At 49.0% G+C, this 21,603-nt stretch overlaps 1 long non-coding RNA gene across 1 annotated transcript in view; it reads right to left on the bottom strand.

Moving 5' to 3' along the window:
- Positions 1–857: 857 nt before the first annotated feature.
- LOC309354425 overlaps positions 858–21,603 on the bottom strand; it is a 39,020-nt gene continuing 18,274 nt past the window's right edge. Inside the window, exons 2-3 of the long non-coding RNA XR_014162287.1 lie at positions 8,767–8,860; positions 858–995 (exon numbers count right to left, since the gene is read on the bottom strand). This is a non-coding gene — a long non-coding RNA (uncharacterized lncRNA). The remainder of the gene's footprint in view (positions 996–8,766; positions 8,861–21,603) is intronic.

Here is a 21,603-nt window from a genome sequence, read left to right as displayed (position 1 = left end):
CGGGCCCTTGACTTTCTTCTCCCTTCCTCCTTCCCTTCCACATGCTCACACTGTTGTACTTGCTGAGATTTCTAAGAATCTGAGTATTAGCTGTTGCACACAGTTAATATAGAATATATTGCAAGGAGCCAAGTGAGATAGCTCTGGGGTTATGAGACCATGTAGAAAAAGATCAACCAGTATCATGGATTTGAGTCTGTTCATAACTTTAATAACATAGGACATTGTGTTCCATAATCCATGGTGCGGCTGTTCTGCTATAAAAGGCAGCGCAAACAGTGTGTTGCAAGCACAACATGAACTTTCCAAATATTGTGCTGTGAAATGGACACTGCAAGCCTATGTGTGTTTGTTCAGAACTAAGTCCCACTGAGTGTGCATAAGTTCACAACCCCAATTAGTTACGCTCTCTCTCTCTCTCTCTCTCTCTCTCTCTCTCTCTCTCTCTCTCTCTCACACACACACACACACACACACACACACAGAATTTCTGGGGTAGATTTTCCAAGAGACAATGCGAGCAAAGATTTTGAGGGGGATGTTTTTAACTGTCACTTGGTAGCAGACATTGGGAAGATAGGAGCAATGCGAGAGACTCAAGCTGTGTTTACATTCCCATTTAATGTGCACTCACAGTGTTTCTCATGATGTTATCCAAAATGCATATGTACCCTGTGCTTTGTTACCACTGTTTGATGTGTTGCTCCTCAAACAAGCTTCGATCCACTGGAGTCCAAATACCATTCCTAATTTGTCTCTAGCCAAGGTGTGAACACCTTTGCATTGGGGAAACACACCCCTGCCTGTCAATGCCTCCTGGTTTGTGATGACTGGCACTCATCTCTCTTGGGAGTCACTGAGACAGGAGTGGGAATGTTGGCTTGGGAGAGAGCACATCTTTGTTTGAGATTCTGTCTACCCATGTGATGCCCAATATCTTCCTGACTGGTGTATGTGGGATGAATTGAATTGAAGCCATGGGACGTGGGGAAGAGCTGCAAAACACACCAGGAAAAAAAAAACTTTGCTGGTGATGGGAACACACCCTCTGACTGCACAGAGAACTGACAGTTCATTTATGATTTGAGGACCCAATCCCCACTTGGAGGAATAAAAACAGCATTTACATGATGGGACCCTTGGCAAAATGCCCAGCCTTGCCAGGGTGTGCTGCCAGCCATTTTGGCTCATTTTTCCTCACAGCTTAGGTATATGCAAATCAAACCTTCAGCAGGGATTCAATAAAGCCTGGTGTGCTTCACAACATATTACAAGAGCAGGGAATGGCGCAGCAAGTGATGGACACACATAAAAGGAAAAGGGGATGGCATGTATTGGCCTGGCATGTATTGAAAAAAGGCAGAATGCTTAAAAGAGAGAGAGAGAGAGAGAGAGAGAGAGAGAGAGAGAGAGAGAGAGAGAGAGAGAGAGAGAGAGAGAGAGAGAGAGAGAGAGAGAGAGAGAGAGAGAGAGAGAGAGAGAGAGAGATGGAAACATCTATCTGCTGAGCAGCAATTTAGATTCAAAGAAGCATGACAGTAAGGCTATTTAGGGCTGTCATATTTCAAGAAGTAAAAATTCAGACTGTTGTTGACCCACAAACTTGCTGAGCTTTTTTTTTTGCCCGAACATGAGTTGCCGGCACAAAAAAACAGCCACCTGCACCTGAGCATGATACAGAGCCAGGGCCTGAATCTGAGCTACCCATTCTCATATTCATATATATATATATATATATATATATATATATATATATATATATATATATATATCCCAAAACCCTGGATGGCCAGGTTCCTCCCCCCCCCCCCCAAGAGGACATGTCCAGGATTTCCCAGACATATGGCAACCTTAATTCTGGTATAATATAAAAACATCTTGATGGTCAACAGATGCTGTGTGGTATTACGATAAGAGTGGAAGTTTTATTTATGGAATTAATAAGAAACATGCCGAAATATAACTGAACAGTTGGGGTGAGAGAAAAATGCATAAGAATACCACCACTGGCAGGGCTGCCGAGAGGTTGGTGCAGAATGTACTGGGTGCACAGCCATTGGGAGTCCCCAGATGCTGAGCTTTTAATTAATTTTTTTATTTAGAAAAGGTAGGTTGGCCTCCTAGAAAAAAAGTTATGAAGCAAAATGTGCAAGAACCCTTCTTAAGCAATTTCTGTGAGATGACCCAGTCTGGATGCTCCCATTTGTGGTTGGTTTTTTTTACCTACTGAGTGAAGTCAAAGTTGACAAGTGTACTGTTTAGACAGCAGGTGACATGAATCCTAAAGAGCTGCTGTTTTTCCCTGTGCCTGTCTCATTTTCTAGTCCTTGGAATCTCCAAAATTTTTCCTGGCAATCATGATACATCTTTCCTGTGGTGGATTCCCCTGAGATCAGGTACTCTGGTAAGTTATTTCCTGCAGTTATTTTCTACACAACAAGTGCAGGCGCAAATGCAGGATTGTATAGAAATGCGCTGAGGGGGACAACTTCACTGGTTCTCATTCTGTCTTTTAGACATTTAATTACATGTGTGGCCACTGATTTATTTTGAGCCCCCCCCCCACGTAACACTTAAAAAATAATAATAAATTTTGCATATGATACAAATAATATGCAAATTTATGCAAATTGGTGTCCCCATTTGCAAATGGGTTGGAGGGTGCAAACCACATGCACAATACTGGAGACTTCTCTTGGTACCCCTACTTGTTAAAGTAAAGGCAAAGGAACCCCTGACCATTAGGTCCAGTCGTGACTGACTCTGGGGTTGCAGCGCTCATCTCGCTTTATTGGCCGAGGGAGCCGGCGTACAGCTTCCGGGTCATGTGGCCAGCATGACTAAGCCGCTTCTGGCGAACCAGAGCAGCACACGGAAACACCGTTTACCTTCCCACTGGAGCAGTACCTATTTATCTACTTGCACTTTGATGTGCTTTTGAACTGCTAGGTTGGCAGGAGCAGGGACTCAGCAATGGGAGCTCACTCCATCGTGGGGATTCGAACCGCCGACCTTCTGATCGGCAGGTCCTAGGCTCTGTGGTTTAACCCACAGTGCCACCCGCATTCCGGCGTCCCCCCCCCACTTGTTGGATCTGACTAAAAGCCCAGCTTCCCATGCCCACAGTGGCTAACCAGATTCCCATGAAAAATACTATCAACAACCTCCATTTAAAATGTTGACAGTTTTTTTTAAAAAAAATCCATGCCAAATTTTTAATATTTGCCATGTTTAAATGTAGCAGACTGTTGTTTTAAGGTGATGGAAGTGGCTGCTCCCCATTTACTGGTTGAATACATCTTGATTGTGTTTTTCATTCGTTCAGTGGTTTGTTCAGATTGTTGTAAATGCAATTTGTTTGACAGCTCTGAAAAATTATTTATTACACTTGAAGGCAATAGTCAGATGCCACACTTAAATTCAATCCTGTCTTGTTTCTGCACTTCTTACATCTATAATTTAAATGCAAAACTGATGTTGGCTTGAATGTACATTTGATTTCTCAATGGCTCTCTCCCATTTTCTGTTCCGGATGACACAAAACTCCTTGTCATTCCCCCCCCACTCCACTTATGACTTGGAATATGTTTAAAAAGAATGTAATTTAGTTTGGAAAGTTGAAGGGCGCCATTGAGGAATCAAAAGCACATTCTAGCCACCCTCCGTTTTACATTTAAATTATAGATGTGAGAAATGCAAAGAAACAAAAAACAAACAAAAAAACCCAACCCAAATTTAAATGTGGCGTCTGACTACTAAACACGGCCGCCAGTGTTAATGGAGTGACTGCAATTTATCAGTATGTTGATGGCACACAGCTTCACTGGAATCAGGAGAGGCCATGAAGATGTCGCTATCTACATGGTGTATCTACATGGTGCCTAGGGAACAACTTGCACCTTAATATCAGCAAGACAAAGGAGATGGTGTTGGACTTTTGGAGGAAGAGAGGAGAACTAGCCCTGCTGTACATCGGGGAAGGATGTGGACAGAGTCTCTTCCTTTAAATTCCTAGGAGTTTACCTCAGTGAAGACCTTACTTGGAAAATCAATACAACCCAGGTGGTTAAGAAAGCCCAACAGAGACTCCATCTCCTCAGAGTATTGCGAAAGAAGGATGACAATCAACATTTGATGATCTCCTTCTACCGGTCATCAATAGAAAGTGTCCTTTCATACTGCATCAAAGTGTGGTACGCTGGTTTGACATCAACTGATAGGAAGTGCCTACAGAGGGTGGTGAATACAGCAGAAGATATTATGGGCTGTCCCATGAAGCTGCTGGATGAAACAGCGGAAGAACTTTGCCTCAGGAAAGTGAGGAAAATTCTCAGGGATGATTCACACCCTGGCCAGCACTTTCTTGATCTCCTGCCCTCAGGCAGAAGATATAGAAGCATGATTAGTCACACCAACAGGGTAAAGAACAGCTTCTATCCGTGGGCTGTTAGGCTGCTGAATGAAAAGATAACAACAGGGCAACTGACTTTCGGGTTTGGTGTGTGTGTGTTAGTAAACGAGGGGAATTAAGACTAAGAGAGCTGAGTGGGGGGTGCTTGTGTAATCTCACTGTATACAAGTTGTACAAGTGACAATAAAGTATTTCAATTTCAATTTCACAGGTGTCTGAAGGCAGTGGTGGACTGGATGGGGGCCAATTAACTGAGACTGAATCCTGATATGATGGAAGTTCTGAGAGTGTGTGACACCCTTGTCTGGGAATTAGGTGTATGTTATATGTGCTGTTACCTGAAGGATCAGGTTCATAGTTTGGGAGTACTCCTGGATTCCACCTTGTCACTGATGTCTCATGTGTCTTCTGTTTATGCCCAGATTAGCCTGTCCTACCTGAAGGAGCATCTCCACCCCCATCGTTCAGCCTGGACACTGAGGTCCAGCTCCGAGGGGGCCTTCTGGTGGCTCCCTCACTTTGAGAGATGAGGTTACAGGGAACCAGGCAGGGGGGCTTCTTGGTGGTGGCACCCACCCTGTGGAATGCTCTCCCATCAGATGTCAAGGAAATAAACAACTATCTGACTTTTAGAAGACATCTGAAGGCAGCCCTGTATAGGGAAGTTTTTAAGGTTCGATGTTTTATCGTGTTTTTAATATTCTGTTGGGAGCGCCCAGATGGGCAGGGTATAAATTATTATTATTATTATTATTATTATTATTATTATTATTATTAGTCCTGCATCAACAGAAGTCTAGTGTACTGATCAAGGGAAGTAACAGTCCCACTCTATTTAGCCTTGGCCAGACCACACCTGGAGTCCCAAGTCCAGTTCTGGGCACCACAATTTAAGATGGGTATTGTCAAGCTGGAAGTTGTGCAGAGGAAGATGACCAAAGTGATAAAGGGTCTGGAAACCAAGCCTTATGAGGAATGGTTGAAGGAGCTGGGCATGTTTAGCTTGGAACAAAGGAGACTGGGTATGATGGCCTGGGAATCTGAACCAGAGGAATCCCAGCCTGCACAGGAGTCCCCGCCTCCAGGGCCGGCTGAACTGGGGCAGGGCTTTGATTCTGAAGCGCCTGCACCTGTGCTGGATCCTCAGGAGCAGGCACCAGGTGAATCCACTCTGGCCCCGGACCGGGTGGTTGAGGACTCAGTGCCTACAGGTGAGTCTCCCCCTGGGTCCAGTAACCCTTCAGCCTCTCCTGAACTGCAGAGGCTCAGGGCAGAGAGGCGAAGGGAACTGGTTTCTCCCAGGAGGAGTGCTCGCCAGGAGAGGCAGGTCTCCTGGGGGCCGGGCCTGCCCCTGGCCTCAGAGAAGATAAAGGCCAGTCAGCCCGGTCCCAGGTTGCGGGAGCAACGTCGTTGAAGAGCTGTTTTGGCCAGCATCCAGTCCTGTTCCCCCAGAGTTCCTGCTTCACCCGAGGAGGACTGACTGCCGACCCTCAACTCAGGTCCTGGACCTCGCCCCACGGTAACCTCCCTCCCTGGACCAGCACACTGAGAAAAGTATGATCGCCATCTTCAAACATGTAAAGGGTTTTCACATGGAAGGTGGAGGAAGTTTTTTCTCTCCTGCTAGGACCTGAACCAAGTGATTCAAGTTACAAGAAAGGAGATTCTGACTAAACACCCGGAAGAACTTTCTGACACTAAGAGCTGTTTGACCTAAAATCTTCTTCCCCATCACCAAACATTTTGGAATGCTCTCCTTAGTGAGCCATGTCTGTCTCCATCATTATGAACTTTCAGGGTGAACCTGAAAACATTCCTGTTGACCCAGGTATTTGGCAGCTGAAGAATAATGTTCCTCGCAACTTAAAAGATCACTGGATGGAATTATGCTCTTAACCAGGGGTCAGCAACCTTTTTCAGCAGGGGGCCGGTCCACTGTCCCTCAGACCTTGTGGAGGGCCGGACTATATTTTTTGGGGGGGGAATGAACGAATTCTTATGCCCCACAAATAACCCAGAGAGGCATTTTAAATAAAAGGACACATTCTACTCCTGGAAAAACACGCTGATTCCCGGAGCATCCGTGGGCCAGATTGAGAAGGTGATTGGGCCGGATGCAGCCCACGGACCTTAGGTTGCCTACCCCTGCTTTTAACTGTAAATGCTTTTAGAAGGTTTTAACTGTTTCTGTTTTTAGAAATTTTTCACTGGGTTAGAAGAATTTGCTTTGTTTTTTAATTATGGATCTGCTTGCCACCCTAGGTTCCCTAGGGAGGAAGGGCAGGATATAAATTCAATATCAAAAATAAATCCACAGTCATAAAAGTTTGATTATGAACTGCGTGTCCTCCATTCAATATCATGCATTTCAGCACTAAAATCTTCTTTTTGCCAGTAACAATTTTCTGTTCATTAGAACTATTAGAACTGTTGTCGATGCCTGTTTGGTATAATTCAAACAGGATGATAAGCAGATTGTGCTTGTCCTTCTTATATTTCATTGATCTTTTTTTTCAAAAGCTCTGTGGTATGTGCAAAAATACAGATTGGAGATACCCACAGTTTTGCTGCCTTGAGCAGAATGAGGAGAAAATAGCTTACTTCAAAATTCTGGGGGAACTTTCTGAAGGTCTCGGATGGGCACAGCCCAGGGCAAGCCTCAAAGAAGAAGAAGAAGAAGAAGAAGAAGAAGAAGAAGAAGAAGAAGAAGAAGAATTTATTATTTATACCCCACCCATCTGGCTGGGTTTCCCCAGCCACTCTGGGCGGCTCCCAATCAAATATTAAAAACACAATACAGGATTAAATAAATAAAATAAAATAAAGGAATTACTTTTGCCCCTGTGAAAGCATATCAACCTTGAAGTCCATCAGTCCTGCAATTCCATATATTATGTTCATTGTTGATAGTGGAAGGAATAAAATTTGAGTAATAAGAGGATCCAGAGTGTCTCAGAAATGGCAACCTGGATCAACAGCCAAACCCCATTGAGTTCAATCTACTTTGGTTAGAAGTTTAGAAGAGATGAAAGAAAGTGCTTCTTCATGCAGCACATAAGTCAAACTTTGAAACTCACACCCCCAGGAGACCACCAACTTGAGTGGCTTTTAAAAAGGATTGTACACTTTCATGGCAGAGAGGGCTTCCAATGACTTCTAGTTGTGATGGCTGTACACACAAACACACAGTTGAAGCCAGCACTGCTTCCGAATATCAGTTGCTGGAGACCACGAGATGTGAGAGATATGATATTGTGCCCCTACTGTAGTCTTATTAGACTTTACCGATTGGTGGGCTCTGCGTTGCTCCCGGACAGGAGGAAGGAAGTCAAATGACACCGAGGGTTGGTTCAGAGAAAGAGTTCTTTATTTCTGCTCTCCAGAACAGCAGAAAGGCACCTGCGTGGTGTGTCCACAGCAAGTCCAAAGAAATGAGAGATTACATGCAGTATATATATCCTCCAGGCACCCTCTCCCCCTTCCCCAGGAATCCAGCCACATCAGCTTGTACACACAGATTGACATCACAGATGTTCCTGCTCCGGCACTCTTAACCATAAAAGGGTATTCCTTCCTATACTTCTGACCGTAAAAGGATATTCCTTCCTGTACTTCTGACCATAAAAGGATCTTCCTGTTCCTACTCTTATCTTGGAGCAAGAGGTCACCATCTCCAAGAACACCCTCTGGCGCTGTTCCCAGACTAGGTCTGTGCGTCTTTTGTGGTCAGGATATAAGATAAGGCACAGACGTGTCTTCCCTGTTCTACTGGTACAGTCAAGGCCATCCTTGCCGTCAGAAACTGATAAAGGAGAGGGGTCTGAGCACTTGTTTATACAGCTGGGTTTTGGCTCAAGAGTTCAAGTTAAAGCATTTTAGCTAAGGAAAAATAGGGATTTTGGTGCAGTTTCAAACTGCCTGCACAGTCAGTTTTGGGTTTGGGAAACCCATTCCTTCACTACAGGCATCTGGTTGGCCACTGTGAGAACAGGATACTGGACAAGATGGGCCATTGGCCTGATCCAGCACCCTGCTCTTATGTTCCTATGTTTAAGTGTGAAGAAGATGGCAGCACAACCACCATCAAGGCAAGGCAGAAACTGTTTGCAGCATTCTGTTCTGGAGTAAAGTGAAAACCTAGCACATAAAACTCTTAAGACACATTTCCCCTCACAGTTTCTCATGTTTCTACATGCCAAACACTCCTGCTTTGTGACATAGTTGTGATGTATCAATGATGCTGTTGAAATTTGTGGGAAATGAGGTCTTAAAAGTTCATGCAACCCCATGCTCAGGGTTGCTACTCTTTCTGTGCTTGACCCTTGTTGCAACAAATAAAGATCAGGACTACTGACCGCTGTTTTGCTTCGGTAACTTGGCTGTAGACTCCTTCTTTTGCTGACCAGAGAAACCCAGAATGTTTTCCTTATCAGTTGGGACCTACCCACCCTAGAAAGACAGACAGACAGATTATTAAAACTCAGTTTGGTCATGAGTTTGAACTCACTACAGACCCCAAATGATCAAACAACTTTGGAGACCAGTAAGTGCTTTTTTTCTGGGGGTACTCAAGGGTATGGAGTCCCGGCACCTTTTTTTCTAGAAGAAGAGAAGTACTGATGGTACTTAATTATATTATAGAAGAGTATAAACCAGGGGTCAGCAAACTTTTTCAGCAGGGGGCTGGTCCACTGTACCTCAGACCTTGTGGGGGGGCTGGACTATATTTTGGCAGGGGGAATGAACGAATTCCTATGGCCCACAAATAACCCAGAGATGCATTTTAAATAAAAAGACACATTCTACTCATTTAAAAACACGCTGATTCCCGGACTGTCCGCAGGCTGGATTTAGAAGGCGATTGGGCCGGATCTGGCCCCCAGGCCTTAGTTTGCTCACCCATGGTATAAACCATCCCAAAAGTTTCTGTCACACTCCAATCCATCACTCAAAACATCTATGTGAGCATAATGTGTGGGGTGTCCATGGGGCTTTGCACACCAACTTCACTCCAATATCGCAACTGACTCTACTCCCAAGTCAAGATTCCAGGAGCTAATACTTCACTAGCTCAGGGAAATAGCTTTTGGATTTGTAAACATAAAAAGAGGCCTGTGGATGCGTAGTCATGCCAACTTTTGTCTGGGCAACACCCACAGCTGGCATGTGACCCTTCTCCCCTGAGGGTTGGTCAAGAGGGAATGGAAAAGTTTCTTGGGACAAAGAATGTCTAAAGGCTAAAACAGGCTGTGTTCCAGCCAAGTATGGCAGGGCAGCTGTAGTGCCAGAAGTTACGAATGATCTGGCTAGCTATAGGCCAATAAGTCTCTTCAGCATAATCAGTAAATTATATGCTAAACTTCTACATGATAAATCAATAGCCTGAGTAGAAAAGAATGAGCCTCGGTTTAGGCAAGACCAACCAATCTTAGATCCTTTCTTTTTTATCATCTCAGTTGAGAAATGTACTGGAAGGTTTAGGAGCCAAGTGCTTAAAGCACGGATTGGCTCAAAATCTGCCGGACTGTGGGAGAAATCGGCAGCTATTGCCATGGGCAATAGTTTCCTCCTTTTAATGAAACAACAATATTACACTTTGGCTCCAAAGTGGCATCAGTGCCAGATTTAGCGTGATGTGGGCACTCCCTCCCCCCCCCCCCGGGCACTATATTACAAAAGATTACCAAAGTCCACCGCTGACGGCACAGTCCTCCAGTTAGACTTTCTCAGGGAAGAAAACAGGCCTGCAGGCGGGCACCAGTCCTGCAAATTTGTATATTAATGACAGGGGCAGAGTGCCCCATTTCACTGCCTGAGACAAAGTAAGAAGCTGCCACCTTGCTGAAGTCTTCCTTACTTGGGTCCTGGTGGTGGGTTCCGGTGAGATCTGACAGAGCTCTCAGGATATCTTGTGGAGTGCCAGAGATCCCACCAGTGGCAGAGAGAGCAGGGCTGGAGGGGAACCTGTGAAGGTGCTGCCTCCTGGTGTCCCACTGCCCAAGGCAGCTGCATTAGCCTGCCTCATAGGTGGGCCGGCCCTGATTAATGATCTGATGCCTCTTCCTGCATCTGTTCCCACCCTCCTGAAATTGCCTCCTGAACCCTGCCAGTGACGTTTTCTGCTGCTGGCACGAGCCCTATTTCAGTGATAAGGACTAGAATTATGGACTGTCTCGCCAGAGTGGTGCATGCTCTGGTTATCTCCCGCTTGGACTACTGCAATGCGCTCTATGTGGGGCTAGCTTTGAAGGTGACCCAGAAACTACAACTAATCCAGAATGTGGCAGCTAGACTGGTGACTGGTGCGGCCGCCGAGACCACATAACACTGGTCTTGAAAGACCTACATTGGCTCCCAGTACGTTTCCAAGCACAATTCAAAGTGTTGGTGCTGACTTTAAAGCCCTAAATGGCCTCGGTCCAGTAAATCTGAGGGAGTGTCTCCACCCCCATCATTCTGCCCAGACACTGAGGTCCAGCGCTGAGGACCTTCTGGCGGTTCCCTCACTGAGAGAAGCGAAGTTACAGGAAACCAGGCAGAGGGCCTTTTCGGTAGTGGCACCCGCCCTGTGGAACACCCTCCCACCAGATGTCAAAGAAAAGAACAACTACCAGACTTTTAGACGACATCTGAAGGCAGCCCTGTTTAGGGAAGCTTTCAGTGTTTGATGCATTACTGTGTTTTAATATTGTGTTGGAAGCCGCCCAGAGTGGCTGGGGAAACCCAGCCAGATGGGCGGGGTATAAATAATAAATTATTATTTATTATTATGAGGCAGAAGACTGGGGCTGGACATTTCTGCCCTGAATCATGTCCACCACGGGGCAGCCCCTTGAACGCGTGTCCGATATTACGGTGCAGCTAACAGCAACAGCCAAGCTGCCCCACTGCAGACATGCTCCAAATGCTTGGATAGTAGTAGTAGAAGAAGAGTTTGGATTTGATATTCTGCCTTTCACTCCCCTAAGGAGTCTCAAAGCGGCTAACATTCTCCTTTCCCTTCCTCCCCCACAACAAACACTCTGTGAGGTGAGTGGGGCTGAGAGACTTCAAAGAAGTGTGACTGGCCCAAGGTCACCCAGCAGCTGCATGTGGAGCAGCGGAGACACGAACCCGGTTCCCCAGATTACGAGAATACCGCTTGTCAGGGTTTCTGGGAGAGAGGAGGAGATGACAGAGGAGACGGAGAGCGAGTGGGAGGAGGGGCAGAAGGATGAGGAAGAAGATGACGGAATTCTGAGGGAATCCACGAGTCTGAGCAGCGAGTCAGAGGATTCTCAAAAGGGGGTTACCTTAATCAAGCAAAAGGGAGGAGAAGGGAGAAGCGGAGAGGAGCCCAGTGGAAGACAGACGCAGCAAGAGGCGTCTCAGCCGGAACGGAGTAAAGGGGGTGGAGTCGTCAGCCTCTCGGAGGGAGCAGGATTAGGAGAGAACAGAGAAAGGGGGTTGGAGCAAGGTGTTCAGCCGGAAAGGGTGGAGAGCAGAACAAGGGGTGGTGTAGCGGTCGAAAGAAAGGTCAGCAGCAACGTACGCGCGCCAAGTTCAAACGTAGAGGCGCGCGGAAGTGGAGAGAGCTCAGGGGAGGAGCCCGGCCCTAAAGCCAGAAGGAGGGGGGAAGAGGCGGCAGAGGATTCAGCCTCAGGCGAGTCACGGAGAGAGGGAACCCAGGGGGGCAGGAAGACCCTGCGGAAAAGAAAGGAGAGGAAGAGGTGGTCTAGAGCCAGGCTATTAAGTTGGTGTGGAAGAGGGGAGGAGTCAGAGGGGACTTCAGCGGTCTAACGTGACAGACGTACGGCCACGATGCTGAACTGTACGAGAAGCAGAAATCTTCAATAAACTTTTCCTGTAAATAAACTGCAACGGAGTGAGGTCTCTTGTGAGCTGGGACCCGTCCTGGGTGGCCGTGACAGTAAGTCCCCTCTCTGAAAGCAAAAAATTTTTTTTGCGAAGCTCACGAACGGGAGCAGCCATGAGCGCTGAGGAGCAGCTGGTTGCACTGCGGGATCAGGTTACCGCTCTCACATCGGCAGTCATTGCTTCGCAGAAGAAGAATGACGACTTGGAGAAGACGTGCCAGGATTTGCAGGCAAGGTGGGAACACGCGGACAGGGCGGGGGCCCCAGGTTCCAGAGCGGAGGGCATTGCGCTTGGACGGAGGGGGGGTGCCCTGGTTCCGCATTTTAATGGCAACTTGCAAGACTATCCCAATTTCAGAGCGGACGTCGTATATGCACTGCATTTACTCCGTCACGATTTTAAAGATGAGGAGGAGAAAGTGGGGTTCATTGTTTCGCACCTGCATGGGGAGGCCAGGGCTTGGCTACGCAATCTGTGGCGCGAAGATGGACCGGCCCGTCGCAATTCAACTGCGTTCATCAAAGCGATGGATTCTTGTTTTCAATCCTCTGTGGATGTGGACATTGCGCGCCGTCAAATGCACGGGCTGAGGCAGGGGAAAGCGACTGTGCGCCAATACCACTCTAAATTTTTTGCATTGCTCACCGCCTTAGATTGGCCGAAGGACAGTAAGCCGGTCAGAGATCTTTTTTGGGAGGGATTGAGCCCCCCCATCAAGGATGAGATCGCTAGGGGGGACAGACCCCAGACCCTAGAAGACGTGGTGCAACGGGCTTTAGCTATTGGAATTCGACATGAGGGACGTCCGTGGCACGAGGAGGACGGGCCCCAAGCGCGTGCGCAAGCGAGGACTCTCCCTTTTGTGCACAGGGATTTCAGCCGTGCGCACCCCTCGCCAATGGGGAAGGACAGCGAGGAGCCAATGGAGATTGGTGGTGCTAGGGCTCAGAAGCCATCCCAGAGCCCTGTCCCTGGTGCAGCCAAAGCGAAGCCTCCTAGAGGAACCAGGAAGTGTTACATCTGTGACAGTGCGCACCATATGGCGAAAGAGTGCCCCCAGAGGCTCCAGAAGCACACTGCAGCACTGGCAACTGTAACAGCAGAGGTGCAACCAGGGGAGCAGCTTCAGGGAAACGACAGTGCCTGGCTGGAAGCAGAGCTACTGGGGCTCAGCCAGGCGGATCTGTAGACAAGCCCCCAGCATCACTGCAGAGCGTGGACCCTTTGCCTCCCAGACCGGCAGTTCTGCTCACAGCAACACTCCAGTTGCCTGATGGGAGACTCCTCGAGGTTCCAATAACGATCGATTCGGGAAGCAACGCCGACTTCGTGGGACTGCAGTTCGTTAAGCAGCACAACATGGCGCTCCTGCCTGCAACGACGCCTCTAAACGTGGTCACGGTAGACGGCAGGAAGTTGCTGGGGGGGCAAGTGGTGCAGCAAACCCCTCCCATGATGATGCAGATTGGCAACCATCGAGAACTTATTAGTTTCAATGTCACCCACTTATCGGACACACCCATCGTGTTAGGCATGAGTTGGCTGGAGAGGCACAGTCCCGCGGTTGCGTGGTACCAGCGGCAGATCACCTTTTGTTCATCGTATTGTGCTCAGCATTGCTTTCAGACCGATCAGGGAGGAGAAGCCGAGCAGCAGTTGCATCTGGGTATGGTGCAAACAGTGCCTCACAAGTACCAGGACTTCTTGGAGGTTTTCTGTGAGAAGGAAGCTGACAAGTTGCCGCCTCACAGACCTTACGACTGCGCGATTGATTTAGTGCCAGGGGCGCAACTGCCTGCTGCCAAGCTGTACTCCATGTCGGAAGACGAGATGCAAGAGCTTCGGGAGTTCATAGACCATAACCTCAAGCGAGGTTTCATCCAGGAATCTAAAGCAGCGGGTGGCAGCCCTGTGTTCTTTGTGAAGAAGAAAAACACGCCCCAAAAAAGGCTTATAGTGGATTACAGGTTCATAAACAGCTTGACTAAGCCCAAAGCTTTCCCCATGCCCAAGATTGACGACCTTTTAGCGACCGTCAGGAGGGGCAAGATTTTCACCAAGCTGGACCTACGTGGAGCTTACAATCTCATCCGCATCCGGAAAGGAGATGAGTGGAAGACCGCCATGTTCACCCCTCTGGGCACATACGAATACAGAGTCATGCCTTTCGGTCTCCAAAATGGCAGCCACGTTTTTCAAGCATTTATGCACCACGTGCTAGCAGGTCTCCTCTACAAGAAGTGTGTCTGCTTTCTCGACGATATCCTGATTTTCTCGGAATCGCCGGAGGATCACGATAAGGACGTGAGGGAGGTCCTGCAGAGGCTGAAGGACCACAGGCTGTACGCCAAGTTGGAAAAATGCCGGTTTGATGTCAGAGAGGTTGATTTCCTTGGCTACAAGTTGTCCGACGAGGGACTGGCCATGGACAGGGCTAAGGTTCAAGCGCTGTTGGACTGGAAAAGCCCTCGAAATCGGAAAGAGGTCCAGAGGTTCATCGGCTTTGCCAATTTTTACCGCAAGTTTATTAAAGGTTTTGCGAACGCGACGGCGGCTATCACTGACACCCTCAGTTCCAAGAAGAAGAAGTTCGTCTGGACCGAACAAGCGGAGCGGTCCTTCCGGAAGCTTAAAGGTCTTTTCGCCTCCGAAGAGCAGCTGCTCCACGTGAATCCCGGCAGACCCATGCGGGTAGAGACCGATGCGTCAGACAGAGCGGTTGGGGCCGTTCTTTTGCAAGAGGATTCACAAGGCAACTGGAGACCGGGTGCGTTCTACTCCCGGAAGCTCAGCAAGACGGAGCGCAATTATACCATATGGGACAGGGAGTTGTTGGCCATTCATGCAGCTTTCAAAGCGTGGCGACACTTCTTAATAGGAGCCAAGCACACGGTGCAAGTCCGCACGGATCACAAGAACTTAGAGTATTGGCGGACGGCTAAGTTACAGACCCAGCGACACATGCGCTGGGCGGAGTTCTTTGCGGATTTCGACTTCAAAATAGAATACATCCCAGGAGACTCCAATGTTATTGCAGACGCGCTGTCCCGAAAGCCGCAATACTTGGAGGAAGCAGCTCCAATCGCAGCAAAGCACATTTTCGCACCGCAGGCGTGGACGTGCGCTACCATCGCAGTCGACCTGGACGCGGTGCGACGCGCGTTGCAAAGGGATCAGTTTGCACAGTCCAAGATGGAGGAGCTACGCGGAGGGTCGCGAGACAACGATGAGTTCCAATTGCAAGATGGACTTTTGACTCGTAAGGGTGCCCTTTACGTGCCCACCGACGATCTTCGAGCCAAGGTTCTGCAACAATTGCATGACGCCCCTAGTGCAGGCCATTTCGGCAAAGAGAAGACGATGGAGTTGGTGGCTAGAGACTTTTGGTGGCCCCAGATGAGAGGAGAGGTGGCGGACTACGTCGCCAGGTGTGATATCTGCCAGAGGTCCAAACCAGTGCACCAGAAGCAGGCGGGATTGCTAGAACCGCTGGAGACACCGCAGCAACCGTGGGAGAGGGTAGCGTTGGACTTTGTTACGGACCTGCCCAGCTCCAGAGGTAAGACGGCGGTGTTAGTGGTGGTGGACTTGTTCACCAAGATGGCGCATTTCATCCCTTGTGCCAAGGTGGCGACGGCAGAACAGACCGCAAAGCTCTTCATCGATCACGTCTTCAGAGTGCATGGACTTCCGCAGTCCGTCTTGTCCGACAGGGGGCGCCAGTTTGTTTCCACTTTCTGGCGAAAGCTTCTGGGCATCTTGCACGTCAAAATCAACCTGACATCGGCGAGACATCCACAAACCAACGGTCAAGCGGAGAGGGTCAACGCGATCATGCAGCAGTACCTGCGGTGCTACGCCAACCAGCGACCTGCGGCGTGGGTGGACTATCTGCCGATGGCTGAATTCGCCTACAACAACACGAAACACGCATCCACCGGGGTGACGCCTTTCTTCGCGAACAATGGCCGTCATCCCAGAACCTTCCCGAGATTTGCGGCACCAGGAGGGGGGGGGCCTCAAGATGCCGACCAGTTTGCAGCGGAGTTGCAAGAGGTGCACGAGGAGCTGCGGAGACATTTGGAGCTGGCAAAACAGGCGTATAAGGTGCAGGCCGATAAGCACAGGAGGGCGGGAGAGGACATCCAGCTTGGGGACTGGGTGTGGTTAGCAGCCCACGCGATGCCGGCCAGGTCATTGGCCAAGAAGAAGTTAGGACACAGGCAGCTAGGGCCATATCAAGTTGAGGCTAAGATCAATCCGGTGGCTTTTCGTCTAGCCCTTCCGGAGGGTTCCAGGGTGCACCCGGTCTTTCATAGGTCGGTGCTCACTCCCTACAAAACCCCACACAGGTTTCAAGAGTCAGGAGCTCTCCCAGAGCCACGTAGGAGGGCGCCTGAGGGGGGGGAATCGCCAAGGCCAGAACCTCTTAACGAGGTCACAGAGATACTGGACTCGAGATGGGGGGAGGAGGGAGTTGAATATTTTCTAGCCAGGGAAGGCACTCCGGCCTCTGCCAATAGCTGGGTGCCGGGTTACGCGTTGGACGAACCCCTGTTGAAGGAGGAGTTCCATGCACTTTTTCCGCACAAGCCCATGCCCGAGGAGTATTTTGATGATTGGCTTTTCACGCCCACTTTGTCGGACAGCACGTTCGAGGGTTTCTCCTCACCCGAGGGCCATACGCCCGAAACAAGCCCGACCAGGGATCCGAGACTGGGGGGGGAGGAGACAGGCCCTTGTTGGTGGGTGGATCAGCCAAGGGAGGCATGGAGTCAGAGATGGATGGTAGGTCCTTGGCAGGCAGCGCCAGGAGAAGCAGTGATGGAGGAAGAGACTGTGATGTCTGTGGGTGGGGAACCCGAGTTCGAACACACATATACGGAGATGACAGAGGAGAACGTTGAAGTGGACAACTTGTATCCTGAACCGACCCCGGAAGAACCACGTTTTCCTCAACCTGCACCCGGCGAGCGGGAGGGGGGAAGGGGGGGCTTCGAGGGGGGGATGGATGTCAGGGTTTCTGGGAGAGAGGAGGAGATGACAGAGGAGACGGAGAGCGAGTGGGAGGAGGGGCAGAAGGATGAGGAAGAAGATGACGGAATTCTGAGGGAATCCACGAGTCTGAGCAGCGAGTCAGAGGATTCTCAAAAGGGGGTTACCTTAATCAAGCAAAAGGGAGGAGAAGGGAGAAGCGGAGAGGAGCCCAGTGGAAGACAGACGCAGCAAGAGGCGTCTCAGCCGGAACGGAGTAAAGGGGGTGGAGTCGTCAGCCTCTCGGAGGGAGCAGGATTAGGAGAGAACAGAGAAAGGGGGTTGGAGCAAGGTGTTCAGCCGGAAAGGGTGGAGAGCAGAACAAGGGGTGGTGTAGCGGTCGAAAGAAAGGTCAGCAGCAACGTACGCGCGCCAAGTTCAAACGTAGAGGCGCGCGGAAGTGGAGAGAGCTCAGGGGAGGAGCCCGGCCCTAAAGCCAGAAGGAGGGGGGAAGAGGCGGCAGAGGATTCAGCCTCAGGCGAGTCACGGAGAGAGGGAACCCAGGGGGGCAGGAAGACCCTGCGGAAAAGAAAGGAGAGGAAGAGGTGGTCTAGAGCCAGGCTATTAAGTTGGTGTGGAAGAGGGGAGGAGTCAGAGGGGACTTCAGCGGTCTAACGTGACAGACGTACGGCCACGATGCTGAACTGTACGAGAAGCAGAAATCTTCAATAAACTTTTCCTGTAAATAAACTGCAACGGAGTGAGGTCTCTTGTGAGCTGGGACCCGTCCTGGGTGGCCGTGACACCGCTCTTAACCACTACACCATACTGGCTCTCGATGTATTGGAGAGATGGGCTGGAGAGTGAGCTGGGCTGGAGCGTGCTTCGCTTTCTCATGCAGAGATGGCCTTGCAAGGCTGGACGAACATTTGAATGGGTGGTGATGAGACCACCTTCATCTGAAAAGGCAAGCCTTCTGGGTCTCCTGCATTAGTGTACCTGGCAGGTATCTCCCAAACAACCTTAGGCATAGTGCCTGAGGACATCCAGGGAGATTCATGGCTGAAGGAAGATTTAACTTATGTACTCAGATCTCCCCAATCCAAGTCTCGGGGTGGGGGCTCTTCCTGCATGTCCTACTGTGCTGCTGACCATTGGGACAAGCACAACAGGAAGAAAATCTCTTATTTTATGTGGGTGGGTTGGACAAAACATTTACTACACTCTTGGTCATTCATATTTTGTGCTCAGGTTTTATTTGATAAGGTTTGTGGTACAAACTTGACCAAAACTCCCCCCCCCTTTTAATTGCCCTTGTTGCTGAAAAATGACAAAGGGGTGTGTGTGTTAAAAAGTAATTGCTTTCAGTTTTATGGAGTTCTTTTGAGATAAAGCACTGCGTGATTTCTTTTCTCCATATAATACTTCAGTTTGATTAAAGCTTTATTGAGGAGAAATTTCACATGAAAAACAAATTATCCTGCACTCTTTGCAGCATTAGCTGCATTTGTTTAGTGCCAGATAATGGGCTCTCTCCCCGCAGTTTCACTGCACTCAAGTCCTTTATCACACGAGCAGAATTTCGATTAAATCAAATTTAATTTGGGCCGCGAAAGTTAAAGCAGTTGCTTCAGTTAGCCAGAAAAAAAGCCCCAAACACTTAAGAGAACTATTATGCATGACTAAACAGTGCAGGGTTTTCATTGGTCAGTCAATCTTTTTCATCTTCGGGAATTAAATAACGTTCCCCCTTGCGACGTGTTTACTTTTATCAGCTTTATATTTCTTAGGGTTTGACAGGATCTAAAATCCATGCTGCGCTTTTTAAGCACCTACTATTCCCCTGCGGCCACACATGCTAGGCCACAAACATCTGGCTTGCTTTAATGTGACCAACAGAGAGAACTCAGATGGGGCTATGCAGATGAGTGGAAGGAACTATGGGATGTAAAGAGGAGGAGCCGGTTTTAGGCTCCTGGGTGAGGGTGACCATGGGTAGGAGGCAGAGGGGGGGCCACCCTGGGTGCCACTCTGGGGTGGTGGCAAGATGGACCCTGCCTCCCCCCAGCTGTAGAGTGGCCAAGGGCATGCGCAGTCAGTATGGGCATCGCTCGTGCGGCGTCCGTATGGGCTGCCACTCTCACACGTCATCCATACGGGCTGCTGCTCTCACATAGCAACCGTATGGGCTGCCGCGCATGCGCAGTCTGTACAGGAAGCCACACATGCGCAGTCTGTACAGGAAGCCACACATGCGCAGTCTGTACAGGATGCTGCTCTCCGTGCAAGCAGCAGCACGTACAGATGCCACACGTGTGCGGCATCCCGCACAGTTGCCGTGTGAGAGCGACAGCCCATACAGATGCTGCACGAGTGGCACCCATACTGACTGTGTGCGCCCTTGGCTGCTCTACAGCTGTGGGGGGGCCGTACGGGATGCAGCACATGCACACTCTGCATGGATGTCACACGCACATCGCCAGGCAGTTCGCCCCGCCCGTCGGCGTCCCACCCTGGGTGCCGGAGAGGGTTCCTCCACCACTGGAAGCAAATGTACCCCTCACCCCAGTGCATACTTGTTTACACTCTCCCCACTAAGTGAGTGGTTGCAATTCATTCAGGACATAGGGAAGACAGAAAACTGGAAGTATTTTAGTTTGCATTATTTCTGCTAGAAATATGGGTTCCCTGAAATGCCTATTCCTAGGAAGTGGGGGAAGCTTTATTTTACCTCTAACAGTTTTTAGACTAACCGCTGGTAGGGATCTTTCTGAAAGGGGGTTAGAAGAAGAACTAGCAAAGGTCTTCTTCTGCAAAGGCTGGAACTGGTACACATTGCGTAAGCCTGTCTTTGCCCAGCTAAAGATCTCTGCCGGTCACTGATCCTGATAGAGCCAGCCTCTCTAGCATGACCCACCAAGGTTAACACAGTCCACCAACCACGTTTAGTGGTCCAACAAGAGGCAAGAAGTTTTGCAAGCTGGAGAAAAGTGGTTCACAGCACAATGTGAATTGGCAGTTTTGAATCCAAGGAGCTAGCCATGGAAGACATGGGACCCTCTTGGAGTGTAAATGCTGGAAACCCCTCCATCCTAGATCCAGGTTGTATAAAAAGGTAAGGGACCCCTGACAGTTAAGTCCAGTCGCAGACGACTCTGGGGTTGCGCGCTCATCTCGTTTTACTGGCCGAGGGAGCCGGCGTACAGCTTCCGGGTCATGTGGCCAGCATGACTAAGCCGCTTCTGGCGAACCAGAACAGTGCACAGAAACACCGTTTACCTTCCCGCCGGAGAGGTGCCTATTTATCTACTTGCACTTTGATGGGCTTTCGAACTGCTAGGTTGGCAGGAGCTGGGACCGAACAATGGGAGCTCACCCCGTCGCGGGGATTTGAACTGCTGACCTTCTGATCGACAAGCCCAAAAGAGGCTCAGTGGTTTAGACCACACAGGTTGTATGTATGTAAATAAGCCGTATATCATAAAGACACCACCGTCTCCGCTGTACTTAGTTTCCAAACGAAACACAAATCTTGGGAAAGTGCCGGGACCCCAGGAATCTCGTACTGCTGTGGAGATTGGGGTGGCATGTAACAGAGAGTGACCCTTCACGTGGAAATAAGAAGCTAAGAAGCTGAACTCAGAGGACCTTTGTTTGCCATCTAGCACCACAACCCCTGTCTCCCAGGGTTTCCCTATAATGAGCAAAGGCACACCCTGGACTCTTATGGAGATTCTGTCAGGCACAAGTTCAGCACATAGGTTTTGTCCTTCTCAGGAGACCCTCCAGAGTGTGACTGATTTTTCAAGTGGCGTTTACCCATTGATCTGGCTGTAGGTGAGTCCCTAGTGCTGTTCAAGTAGACAATTATTTTTAAAATGTGCTTCCACATTGATGACTCTTAGGATTACACCTCCCATTTCACACAGAGAAGGGGAATGCAACTACTGTGTGCCATTAAATGGCGATAGCACACACAGTTCCTAATTTAAAGAACTCGTTTAATAGTGTACCCCAGGATCCATAACTGTAGTCAGCATAAATAATTCTGCTAACTTGCCTCTTCATTCTTTTTTTCTTCAAAAAACCAAACTTTTGTGATGCTTAAAACTGTCATTTTAATTGCAAGCCTATAACTCAGAAAACTTTATATGATGAAATTGATGTTTTTAACAACTTCTGTGTGTGCAGTATGCATGTGAATTGACCAAGGATAATCCATAATGTCTGCATAATCAGGCACTCATAAATTGGGATTGTTATTTATCTAGGCTAGACATGAGGCCTGCAGGGACATGCACAAGAAATTCAGAACATCAGGATGTTTGGATAATCATGGAGGGCTATCTCCAATTTTATTT

The sequence above is a fragment of the Podarcis melisellensis genome, assembly GCF_964234715.1.
Source record: "Podarcis melisellensis genome assembly, chromosome: 13".
NCBI lineage: Eukaryota > Metazoa > Chordata > Lepidosauria > Squamata > Lacertidae > Podarcis > Podarcis melisellensis.
This window is presented reverse-complemented; position numbering and strand designations above follow the sequence as displayed.